General features: G+C 40.8%; 1 protein-coding gene across 4 annotated transcripts in view; it reads left to right on the top strand.

Annotated features, from left to right (window-relative positions):
- The window catches only part of tmem108 (transmembrane protein 108), a 142,648-nt gene that overhangs the window by 62,156 nt on the left and 66,934 nt on the right, over positions 1-13,558 (top strand). The window lies entirely within an intron of this gene.

Raw genomic sequence — 13,558 nt, 5'->3', positions numbered from 1 at the left:
TCTGTGGCAACCCACCTTGTTCTGCTTATGTATTTAGCTAGCTAGCTAACAGCTTCTGCCTCCATTTATCTACCCAATTTTTCCAATCTCCCAGGCAACCAGTAGATGTACAACAAGAGGAAATGGACTCTGTTCTTCCTCATAGATAGTTAGATGGAGAGATAGTCTTCAGTTTTTTGTTTTGGCTGAAAATGTGGCCTCCTTGTTGGGTAATTATGCTGTAAAATATTGTTCTTGTAAAGACACTAAGTAGAAGCTGTACCTCTGGTAGGATCTGAGTGGGCTGCCACTTACCTCTGTCTCACATGTGTCCACACACCCACAGAAAAGGGCTTCAGCCATGAGTCCTCTGAGGAGGTGCTTTAGTCACCGGGCCTGACTGAACAAGCTGCTGACTCTGTTCCATTCCACCTCAATTTCTACTGAACTCAGTCGCTCTTCCCCTGAGTGGGAGTTCTCCACTAAACAAGAACATTCACTCATCCTGCGAGAGGTTTAGAGGTTTTTTTTCACTGTCCATGTAACGTGAGGATCGAAGATGAATCCGCCTTTATCTGTGTGGCAGTGAGCGTGGAAGGTGGCAGTGCCAATGAATCTAGAAGGCTTTTAGGATTTTGTGTGATGGCATTCAGTTGGAATTGTGGTTACATGATCACCTTGATAGATCAGTTAGGAGATATTCACTGTAACCACAGAACCACCCCAGATACTGTATGGAAAATATATCAATCACCACCTCTCTCAAAAGTAAACATCTGTCTGCTGTACCCCGGTAAAATGTGGCACCCTCTTGGCTTTTTCCAGCCCACGTGATCCTCAACACTGAGGCACCTGTGTGCTGGATTATGCCCAAAGAAACACACCACATGGCCAAAATGGAAGTGATACTCTTCATGTGAGTCTCCATTTGTGTAACGCAAAGTCATTCCAGTACAGGGGATAATAAAGTACAATAATTAGTAGTCTTGTTCAGGTTCAGGTTAATTTATTCCAGACATGTCAAAAATCACATGAACAAAACATTATAAATACACCCACATCTACATATCTTTAACACTAAAGAGAGTTAAATATATCTATACATATACACATACATACCTACATATAAACATATTTACATATACACATAGTCAAGATTTTTTTTCTATGTTCATGTTTCCTTTTTTGTGAATATTTACAAATAAAATAAATAAAGGTAATCAATAGTAAATTAAATAAATATTTTCCTAATGTTTATACCCTGTCTATATACCCATACTATGCACATATAATATACCTACACACACATATGAATCCACATACACCCATTTCAACATGTCTGAAAAGGGGTACGAAGACGTATAACTCATTTAATCCTACCCCTTCTCCAGTGTTCATTAATTACCTTAGATAGTCATCCTGATTCCTATAAGTCATGCAAGGTTTTGTTACAGACAGCAGTTTTTTTTAAAGATGGTTTAGACTAGTCATCCAATTTTATTTGTGTACCATTATATTACTAAATACATTGTTAGTGTTCACCTCGTATCTACATCCCTGTACTTGTTGAAAATAATCAGTCTGAGTTTTTCTTGAACAGACTCGTGCTTGGAGGGTGTTTCAGCTCATCTCACTAAGTTTATTCTAAACCTTTACACCACTAACTGAAATGCACATTCTCTTCATAGCTGTTTGAACAATTCTGGTTTTGAAGTTAAGGTTTCCCCTGTAATTATATCCCCCCCTCTCTATCAGTGAAGAGTTTCTGTAAGTTATCTGGTAGTTGTTTGTGTCTGGCTTTATACATTAACAGAGCTGTCTGAAATTCTACCAGATTGGGAAGTTTTAGGAGGCAGGAGTTTATGAATAAAGTGTTAGTATGGTCATAGAAACCTGCCTTTTGAACCATTCTGATGGCTCTTTTCTGGAGCACGCATAACGGTCGAAGTGAGGATTGTTGAAACCTGATTTATGTTCACACTTGCACTTATGTGAAATATGCTCATTTTGGATTCTCAGTTCAGATTTAGTGAAATTCAGAGAATTTTTCTACAAATTAATATAGTCACAAGAAAGTGTGATTGATGCATTGATGGAGTGATTTTGTATATCTCTCTTTTTAGCCTTATGGGTGGGAGTGTATGAAAACATCTCCATCCTCCATTAATATCTATTGACAATTTGACATGTGCATCATCATTAAACATACAGTGCTCTCTTTTCAGTACATGTTTCCCCAGGGACTATAGCTTGGAAGCTTGGATATGAACTGACAGCTCTTGCTCACTAAGCATGTAAAATCTTTATATATTAGCCCGACACAGACATGGATGAGAGGAAAGCCAGAGGCTTTTCTGCTGTTAGAATTAAGTGTTTCACAGTTACCGACACTGTTTTGCTTTCATTCAGACTGTACAAGGACTGTTGGGCCTCGGTGGAGGTACTAGTGCCGCTTCAGTTTTAGTGTAAATCACGTCACATTAAGAGTAGCAGTGTGGCTTTGTAGCTGTATCGTATAAATCCCTCAGGCGATCCAGTTTCACATCAAAAAATTGCAATTAAAGTGTCATCAGATGTGACTCAGATTGCTCCTGCGGGATAATTGACTGTGCCCTCCAACTTTGAAATTTAATCCAACTGCTCATATAATTGTCAAATCCAAAAATATGTTTTTTTTTCTAGTGTGGAAAGTGCAGGGTTTTCTTCTTTTTTTTTTTCCTGAGTTGTCTTTGAAGCCTACGTAGGATGACTGATTGATATTTAGTACAGCAATTGCTTCTTTGGCCAATAGAGTATTCATTACACAGGCTACAAATTTTTTATTCTACCTTGCTATGGAGTCGAAAAAGTGGATACTGGAATAGGTTCCATTTATACTTTGAGTGTTTTGCAAAGTGATTCCCCTTCCATAGGCTGAGCAGGATGGCCGAACACTAGGGGAGCTCTTACTCATAATTCGTATCCTCTAGAATGTTTCTGTGAAGGCTCTCAGTTGTCCAGGTGGTTTCCATAGTAGAGAAGCTTGAATCTTTGACTGGACTGGGTTGCTTGACGCGAGGACGTTTCGCTTCAAATCACAGAAGCTTCCTCAGCTAAAATTCTAGCTTGTAGAGATGTTCTTCTCTACAAGGGTCAAGACAGAAGTCAGACTACCAGAGCTAGAATTTTAGCTGAGGAAGCTTCTGCGATTTGAAGCGAAACGTCCTCGCGTCAAGCAACCCAGTCCAGTCAAAGATTCAAGCTTCTCTACTATCCTCTAGAACAGGGGTGGGCAATCATGTGCCATGAAAGGCCGAAGCACTGCAGGTTTTCCTTGCTACCAATCACCTCAGCAGGTGATTTCATTAATGTTCAGGTGTTTCAGCAGGTGATTTCATTGAGAACCAGGTGTTTATGTTCAAGGGAGACGCTCATCAGCAACCCACCTGCTGAGGTGATTGGTTGCAAGGAAAACCTGCAGTGTCTCGGCCCTCGTTGCCCACCCCTGCTCTAGAATGTGCGTCACAACAAAAACGCTTTCTCGGACCAGCAGCAGCTGCATTTAGAGCACAATAAAAAGCTTTGCTGTGAAAAGATGACATCAGTGTTAAGCCTAAAATAAGTAGGCCAACACATATAAGATAATGTAACATTTGTACTTGCCTATCATTAGCATGTTTTATTGGGCGTTTGTTTCCATGGCGGGAGTTATTGGCATGAACGTTGCCTTGTTAAGATGTGTGAAGTCATTTTTTGAGTTATTGGCATACAGTTTTACAAGAGGACAGTCAGAGAGTGGATATCTCAGACAAGCTCCAGGTGGTCACAGTTTGTCTTTAAGTTGGTGAGTTGGCAGGTTTTGTTTTGCCATAGAACATGTAGTGGAGCCATTTCACCAACTTACAACATGCAAATCAAAGGCAGGCTTTGTAAAGGTGCCTTGACACTTGCACGAATTTGATCTGGGTACTGGTATGCAATCTGCCATGCCAGAGAGTCAACTCGTTGTAAACAGTTGTAAACTGTGCGTGGCTTCTTGCAAGTGCGCAAAGAAAATTTTAAAATGTTCTCCATCTGTTGCATGCATTGATTATGTGAACTTCATGTGAACATTGCACAAACAATTCAACAACTCTGAGTGTTAGTGCGAGTCATTGCGTCAGCACAACGCATCACAGCACAGCTCATCTGAACAATTATGACGAGATGTTAAATCTATCATAAACATAGTTTTACAGGTACTCATAAGAAGGAATGTTTTGCCAAGCTATTACAATATAAATATTACAAATAATTACCTTTTAGACTATTCCAAATGCATTCTCTACATCATGAAGCACAGGAGAGAGAGAGAGGGGAAAAAAGCTGCAGCTGTAGAAAATTCCTCTGTGAGATTCCGGAAGCGATTAATGGTGGTTTTATCAGTCAAACTCTGAGAGCAAATGATTAATCCACTACAAATTATTATTTTATATAACGCAGTGTCCAGCGGCACAAAGTGTAGCATCCAGCGGAGCACAGAGGGTCGCACTGGCACAATGAATTGCGTGGCAGTGCGTAGGTTAAATGTGTGCAAGTGTCAAGGTGCCTTAAGAATCTTCTGGGAGCAAGTGTAGATGCTGGACCTCACCACGGAACCACCCCAGGTCCTGGTCAGCAGACAACCCAGTGATGGTCTAGTGGTTAAGCATTGCGCTTGAGACCAGAAGATCCTTGGTTGAAACCCTTGTCATTCCGGAAAATCATTAAGAGCCCTTGGGCAAGGTCCTTAATCCCCAAGTTGTTCCTGGTATGTAGTGGCACCTTGCATGGCAGCACCCTGACATTGGTGTGTGTGTGTGAATGTGAGGCATTACTGTAAAGTGCCTTGAGCTTCTGATACAGATGGAAATGCACTATATAAATACAGGCCATTTACCATTTCCAACTGGTCTATCCCCACCTCTCAAAAGCAGGTATCTGTCTTTCGCAGCCAGGTAAAATCTGGGCATCCCATTGGCCTTTCTCAGTTGCTGGAGTCCTCTGCACTGAGGCACCGGCATGCTGCATCTTTCCATTTACTGGAGACCTCAAAGCTGAGGCACTGGTATCCTGGATCATAGGAAATATGCCGCATGGCCAAAATGCCAAAGTTAATGTTCCCTTATGATTAGTACTTGGCAGCAAGACTGCTTGGGAACACCAAGCCGAACTGGATTTGTCAGAAAGGGCATCTGGAGTCAAATATGTTGCTAATCCCAATGCAGATCTGTATCTGATCTGCTGTGGTGACCCCAGGTGACAGAGGGCACCCGAAAGAAAAAAACAGACTGTCTTCCTTGAACAATGTTCTACTTCTTCATGAATAATAGATTTGCAGATATCTTAGTCCCACCTTGAAGATATACACAAGGTGCTCTACTACGTATAATTCCCACTGTTGACTTGGTGGTTCTGTAGAGTTGTGACTAAGGCACCACACTTAAGGTCAAAAATCCTCTTTTTTGAATCTGGAAACCTTTGCATGTTCACTTTTTTCCCTGGAAAGGGTCCTCTTTTAAGGTTGCAGTTGCATTACAATAATCTTCAGTGATTAGAGGAGATCTGTTTAAAAGTGAGATGCTCCCTTGTGCCTTGTGTGTATCCTTATTGTACCGCCTGAAAACAAGTCTTTATGTCCTAATTCTGCTGGCAGATACCCCAAAAAACAAATGCAAATAATTCAGAATTAACCCCTGGGATTAGATCATAGGAAATGTTTTTATATGTTAGTAGAAACTACTTTTAAGACATCATCTCTCACCTCCTGATTTGATTGGTTTAATAAGAGTGTGCAAAGTGAGGTATTCTACTGACTGGCTGGGACAGGGTGATGTGTCCTCCACTGATACGACTGGGAGCCTAATGTTCTTTTAAAGGTCTGTGTGTTGCTAATACCACAGGGAGGGCTTAGAGAGGAGTGATGGTGGTGATTGATAACCCACTCAGTGTGCGCCAGCCTTCATTACGGAGCAGCAGCAACTCATCCTACCACTCTCCACCCAGGGCCACAGCTGACAGCGGAGCGCAGTGACTCAGCAATATGGCCGCCCTCAAGGACAGAAGAGTTATAATGCTACCTGGAAGTCTTTTGTGCTTTCCAAATCAGTATACTCTCATTCAGTTTGCTTGGACATGCCAGAACATGTCCCGTGAGGCTTCATCACGGCGTTGCTGTGTGCCATGCGGCACCGCCGCGACACGCAGAATTCCTCCGCACGTCTGTCTCAATGTGCTGAAAAAGTGCTGATGTCCACGTCTTTTCACAATTCCTGTGCTAGTCAGACGACGTCCCGGATAAAACACAGCGTCCAGTTTGGAAATGAACGGCACATTCCACTGTTACAGGAGTTTTTGTCAAGAGGAGCGGAGGCTTCTCTCGTCGTGGCGGTGCCGCATGGCGCAAAGCAACGCCGTGATGAATCCTCACGGGACATGTTCTAGCATGTCAAGGCACATCCACAATTTCTCGGATAATCACTCGATGGAAAAACCACCGACAGCTGTCTGAACACCATCTCAAAGCCATCCTGTGAGACCAAAACGGAGCTGGTTTTGTTTTGCTCCAGTAGCAAATCCATCGTGACGCGCGAAGCCTCCGCTCGGCTTTCCATGACAAAATCTCTTGTTAAAAGTGAAATCTGCCGGAAAATGGTTGATGTCCAGCTCTTGTGATAACCAGAGAAATGGCACACGATGGTCACGGATCCAGACAGCCATCCGTTTAGAAATGAAGTAGTCGTTCAGCTTGTCGATGGCGGCTTTGGAGCGCGGCACGCCCCACAGCCGCTGGGGGCCGTCCTTAAAGCGACAGTAACACTCCTTATTCTCTACCAAGCACGTAACATTTTCACCGAAAGCAAGATAAATTTTTCTAATGGTTTCCAGCTGCCAGTCTCTAACAGTTTCTGAAAAAATTCTGATGGAAAAAAAGCCCAAATCATTCCACCATTTCCTGGCAATGAAACAACGACGAGGGGGCTGGACCACTCCTCACTCAAAGCCTGCTCACAGGCGAATGACGCAACCGACAGACGTGGAAAAACTCACGCATGCGCACGAGGATTCAAGCTTGTCTGATGCAATCACACGTGATTCAAATCCATATGGTTTTTGAAAAAAATAATAAGGTCGGATACTTTTCTAATAGACCTCGTACATGTAATTTGGTCACTTTTCAAACGGGTCAATCTCGTCTATAAAGTCAATTTAATGTACAATGGTTCATTACAGGTCAGCTTGGTGTATAAATCTCATCATTCCAGGCAGTGAGAGCTGTCAGCTGGCCATTAAAAGTAAGTTAGAGACAATAAGAAAAATGGCTGATTTCAATAAAACAACAACAGACTGAGTGCGTTATCACCGAGCGGCCAGTCATGGAAGTATGAATTCTTGCCTTTGGAATGGCCACTTTGCTAAAGTGAAGTAGCCCTGACCTTGAGAACAAGGGCGCAATTTAGAACTAGAAATTGGGGGGGACAAAGTGCGAGGCCCGCAGGGCCGAAGCCCATAGGCCGGGGGTCTGGGGGCCGCTTTAGGCCCCCAGAAGCCAAAGGTTTCTAGATAAGCTCAGATGTATTCTGAGCATCCAGAACGGTAATTTTAATGTTTTGAGAAGACCATAAAGTGGACACCATTTGACTTATAAAATTTGAAACTGTGGATATAAGTACTTTATTCTGAGAATAGCCAGCAATGATTTTATTAACATCCTGGTGTAAATAAGGTATCACCACATGTGTAGAACTCAAAAAGAATGATAGGTTGAGTTTTCATTAAACAAACAACTGCAATGTGGTAAAATGTATTCATAAATATGAAAGAACAGGCTCTTAATAATTACTAACTATCACATGCTTTTTCTCAAGATTTGTTTTTGCATAAGTTTGAAAAAACAGATCATATGTTTAGGATAAATTACTTATCATGAATTTCATTTTTGAAGTGGCGCTAATGACAACAATCAATCAATCAATCAATCAATTTTATTTATATAGCGCCAAATCACAACAAACAGTTGCCCCAAGGCGCCTTATATTGTAAGGCAAGGCCATACAATAATTACGTAAAAACCCCAACGGTCAAAACGACCCCCTGTGAGCAAGCACTTGGCGACAGTGGGAAGGAAAAACTCCCTTTTAACAGGAAGAAACCTCCAGCAGAACCAGGCTCAGGGAGGGGCAGTCTTCTGCTGGGACTGGTTGGGGCTGAGGGAGAGAACCAGGAAAAAGACATGCTGTGGAGGGGAGCAGAGATCAATCACTAATGATTAAATGCAGAGTGGTGCATACAGAGTAAAAAGAGAAAGAAACACTCAGTGCATCATGGGAACCCCCCAGCAGTCTAAGTCTATAGCAGCATAACTAAGGGATGGTTCAGGGTCACCTGATCCAGCCCTAACTATAAGCTTTAGCAAAAGGAAAGTTTTAAGCCTAATCTTAAAAGTAGAGAGGGTGTCTGTCTCCCTGATCTGAATTGGGAGCTGGTTCCACAGGAGAGGAGCCTGAAAGCTGAAGGCTCTGCCTCCCATTCTACTCTTACAAACCCTAGGAACTACAAGTAAGCCTGCAGTCTGAGAGCGAAGCGCTCTATTGGGGTGATATGGTACTATGAGGTCCCTAAGATAAGATGGGACCTGATTATTCAAAACCTTATAAGTAAGAAGAAGAATGTTAAATTCTATTCTAGAATTAACAGGAAGCCAATGAAGAGAGGCCAATATGGGTGAGATATGCTCTCTCCTTCTAGTCCCCGTTAGTACTCTAGCTGCAGCATTTTGAATTAACTGAAGGCTTTTCAGGGAACTTTTAGGACAACCTGATAATAATGAATTACAATAGCCCAGCCTAGAGGAAATAAATGCATGAATTAGTTTTTCAGCATCACTCTGAGACAAGACCTTTCTAATTTTAGAGATATTGCGTAAATGCAAAAAAGCAGTCCTACATATTTGTTTAATATGCGCTTTGAATGACATATCCTGATCAAAAATGACTCCAAGATTTCTCACAGTATTACTAGAGGTCAGGGTAGTGCCATCCAGAGTAAGGATCTGGTTAGACACCATGTTTCTAAGATTTGTGGGGCCAAGTACAATAACTTCAGTTTTATCTGAGTTTAAAAGCAGGAAATTAGAGGTCATCCATGTCTTTATGTCTGTAAGACAATCCTGCAGTTTAGCTAATTGGTGTGTGTCCTCTGGCTTCATGGATAAATAAAGCTGGGTATCATCTGCGTAACAATGAAAATTTAAGCAATGCTGTCTAATAATACTGCCTAAGGGAAGAATGTATAAAGTGAATAAAATTGGTCCTAGCACAGAACCTTGTGGAACTCCATAATTAACCTTAGTCTGTGAAGAAGATTCCCCATTTACATGAACAAATTGTAATCTATTAGATAAATATGATTCAAACCACCGCAGTGCAGTGCCTTTAATAGCATGCTCTAATCTCTGTAATAAAATTTTATGGTCAACAGTATCAAAAGCAGCACTGAGGTCTAACAGAACAAGCACAGAGATGAGTCCACTGTCTGAGGCCATAAGAAGATCATTTGTAACCTTCACTAATGCTGTTTCTGTACTATGATGAATTCTAAAACCTGACTGAAACTCTTCAAATAGACCATTCCTCTGCAGATGATCAGTTAGCTGTTTTACAACTACCCTTTCAAGAATTTTTGAGAGAAAAGGAAGGTTGGAGATTGGTCTATAATTAGCTAAGATAGCTGGGTCAAGTGATGGCTTTTTAAGTAATGGTTTAATTACTGCCACCTTAAAAGCCTGTGGTACATAGCCAACTAATAAAGATAGATTGATCATATTTAAGATCGAAGCATTAAATAATGGTAGGGCTTCCTTGAGCAGCCTGGTAGGAATGGGGTCTAATAGACATGTTGATGGTTTGGATGAAGTAACTAATGAAAATAACTCAGACAGAACAATCGGAGAGAAAGAGTCTAACCAAATACCGGCATCACTGAAAGCAGCCAAAGATAACGATACGTCTTTGGGATGGTTATGAGTAATTTTTTCTGTAATAGTTAAAACTTTATTAGCAAAGAAAGTCATGAAGTCATTACTAGTTAAAGTTAAAGGAATACTCGGCTCAATAGAGCTCTGAGTCTTTGTCAGCCTGGCTACAGTGCTGAAAAGAAACCTGGGGTTGTTCTTATTTTCTTCAATTAGTGATGAGTAGTAAGATGTCCTAGCTTTACGGAGGGCTTTTTTTTTATAGAGCAACAGACTCTTTTTCCAGGCTAAGTGAAGATCTTCTAAATTAGTGAGATGCCATTTCCTCTCCAACTTACGGGTTATCTGCTTTAAGCTGCAAGTTTTTGAGTTATACCACGGAGTCAGGCACTTCTGATTTAAAGCTCTCTTTTTCAGAGGAGCTACAGCATCCAAAGTTGTCTTCATTGAGGATGTAAAACTATTGACGAGATACTCTATCTCACTTACAGAGTTTAGGTAGCTACTCTGCACTGTGTTGGTATATGGCATTAGAGAACATAAAGAAGGAATCATATCCTTAAACCTAGTTACAGCGCTTTCTGAAAGACTTCTAGTGTAATGAAACTTATTCCCCACTGCTGGGTAGTCCATCAGAGTAAATGTAAATGTTATTAAGAAATGATCAGACAGAAGGGAGTTTTCAGGGAATACTGTTAAGTCTTCAATTTCCATACCATAAGTCAGAACAAGAGCTAAGATATGATTAAAGTGGTGGGTGGACTCATTTACATTTTGAGGAAAGCCAATTGAGTCTAATAATAGATTAAATGCAGTGTTGAGGCTGTCATTCTCAGCATCTGTGTGGATGTTAAAATCGCCCACTATAATTATCTTATCTGAGCTAAGCACTAAGTCAGACAAAAGGTCTGAAAATTCACAGAGAAACTCACAGTAACGACCAGGTGGACGATAGATAATAACAAATAAAACTGGTTTTTGGGACTTCCAATTTGGATGGACAAGACTAAGAGTCAAGCTTTCAAATGAATTAAAGCTCTGTCTGGGTTTTTGATTAATTAATAAGCTGGAATGGAAGATTGCTGCTAATCCTCCGCCTCGGCCCATGCTACGAGCATTCTGGCAGTTAGTGTGACTCAGGGGTGTTGACTCATTTAAACTAACATATTCATCCTGCTGTAACCAGGTTTCTGTAAGGCAGAATAAATCAATATGTTGATCAATTATTATATCATTTAATTTCGCTTGCATAGACTGATTTTGGAGATCAAGCAATAATTGCAGATGGGCTTTCTGAGGTCCCAGATAGCTTTTCTGATTTCCTTTTCTAACTTTCAGAATTTAGTAAATTAGCATATGGTCCATTGATACTTATGTGTAGACACTAGTCCCTAAAGGCAACTATTTTTGGTTTCAAATCTGGGCAAATGCAGTCCCAGAAAATTCTGAATGTGACAAACAAGAAACAGGTGTTGTAAACAAGTCAATGCTGCTAAAAATACAAACTTGCAGAAACAAAGATACTATTCTGGCATGGTTTGCACATAAAACTGGCATAGCATGTTTCAAGTACACACATATATGTCAGAAGGTGGGGGGGGGGGGGGGCATACCATATTCTGTCCCCCCTGGTTGAAAAGGTAGGGGGGACATGTCCCCCCTATTCCCCACCAAATTGCGCCCATGCTTGAGAATAGCACCAAGCCAGTTATACAACATATTACATAAAGTCTGTAACTAAAATAAGGAAACAATGTTGCAACACAACCAATTATGAACTGCTACTAGATTAAATATAAATAATTTAAAAGGACCTTGGAACACTTTTCTCAGTATTTTCCCATTAATTGCTCGAGGGAAAGGCTAATAATTCAGCAGATTATAATGATCATAATAAAGTATATTTTATTTGTCAACTTATGTTTTATAAATACTATGACTAAAGAAACCTACTAAAATAGTTAGCTATTGTTATTGGGATATTTTATATACTTCATTAATTTTTTTTTTTTTGGGGGGGGGGGGGGTAAATATATATTTGTTTGCTCAGTGGCTGCTCCCATTTGTTTGGGGTCACCACAGTGGAATAAGATATATATGTTAAGTATTTTTATTTTGGGCACATTTTTGCTAGATTACACTTGATTCATCCACTGGGATTGCACGAGTTAAGTTCTAAAACCTCTACAGACCACTCACAACCTCTTCTGAGCCTAAGCTTGTCTGTTGTCCAGCGGGGAATGATTTAATGTGATTGGTGGAAAGCAACTGGTTGCCTTTGTAAGATCACGGCCAGAAGTAAAACCTTACATCTGAGTCATGACTTCAATCTCAACCGGGCATAGCCTCATAAACATGAGCTCAGGAAACACAATGGGGGTAGAACAAGTACAGCCACAGCCTGATTAGGGACTGTTTGTTGATTATCGTCAAAGGGTAAAATACCATAAAAGGGGATAAAATGAGCACTTTCAGTTCATCCTGTTGGATTCTTTGAAGGGTGGAGCTGAGAGGAAATACTGACTGTTTCACACAACTTGAAATGGCGCTGTGCTCTTTGAGATATCATCAAGCTTGGCGCTCGTTTGAGGCAATAATTCAGCACTGATGTAACCTGCTTTTTCTAAGGCAATTTCTCAAGTAGTTATACAGTATATTATGTGACGGACATCTGACCAAGTGTTGAAAATGGAAAAGAACATTTTCATTCTTGGCTTTCAAATAATTATGTGTCCATAAGTCAAAGATATTATCGTACTTGACTTTCTGCTGTTTGTTAGGTGTTTTTGGATTTATTTTGGGTGGATTGGATTAATGTCAGTCCAATGGTTATGCTTAACAACTGAACAGAACTGCAAAGCAATAATTTAAAAACTACCTTCAATCCTACGCAGCACAGTGGCTTAATGGTTATCACTGTTGCCTCACAGCAAGAAGGTCATGGGATCAATTCCCACCTGTGGCCTTTCTGTGTGGAGTTTGCATGTTCTCCCCGTGTTTGTGTGGGTTTCCTCTAGATGCTCTGGCTTCCTCCCACATCCAAAGACATGCAGGTTAGGTGGTTTGGAAACTTTAAATTGTCCATAGGGGTGCGTGTGGGTGTGAATATGTTTGTCTGTATGTGGCCCTGCGATAGACTGGCGTCCTGTCCAGGGTGTACCCCGTCTATTGCCCTATGACTGCTGGGATAGGATCCAGCCTCCTGTGACCCTGAACTGAAATAAACGGTTATAGAAAATGAATGAAAGAATGGCCGTGGGCGTTTATACTTTCCACTATTGTTGCAGAACTGACTGCATAATAAACCAATATGTTTTTTTATGGTTTAATACCAGTATAGCTGGGTATTGTTTAATTTGAATACATGTCATGCTTTGGTGTTATTAGTTACCTCCACCTTTGCTTTCATTGTCTGAGGTCATAAGCATTAAAGTGGCTTGTGATTGAGTATTGCCTGGATTAGCAGGTCAACGTTCAATGCAAAAATGTCCATGTGAATTAATCAACCAAGTATTTCTGCTTCTTTATTTAATCTGGTGATCATAGCCAGTTATGTTCTGTGTGTTTTACTAAACATATTTCATTTTTCAATGCTTTAGTGTTCCCACC

Source organism: Thalassophryne amazonica, chromosome 1 (assembly GCF_902500255.1).
Source record: "Thalassophryne amazonica chromosome 1, fThaAma1.1, whole genome shotgun sequence".
Classification (NCBI taxonomy): Eukaryota; Metazoa; Chordata; class Actinopteri; order Batrachoidiformes; family Batrachoididae; genus Thalassophryne; species Thalassophryne amazonica.
This window is presented reverse-complemented; position numbering and strand designations above follow the sequence as displayed.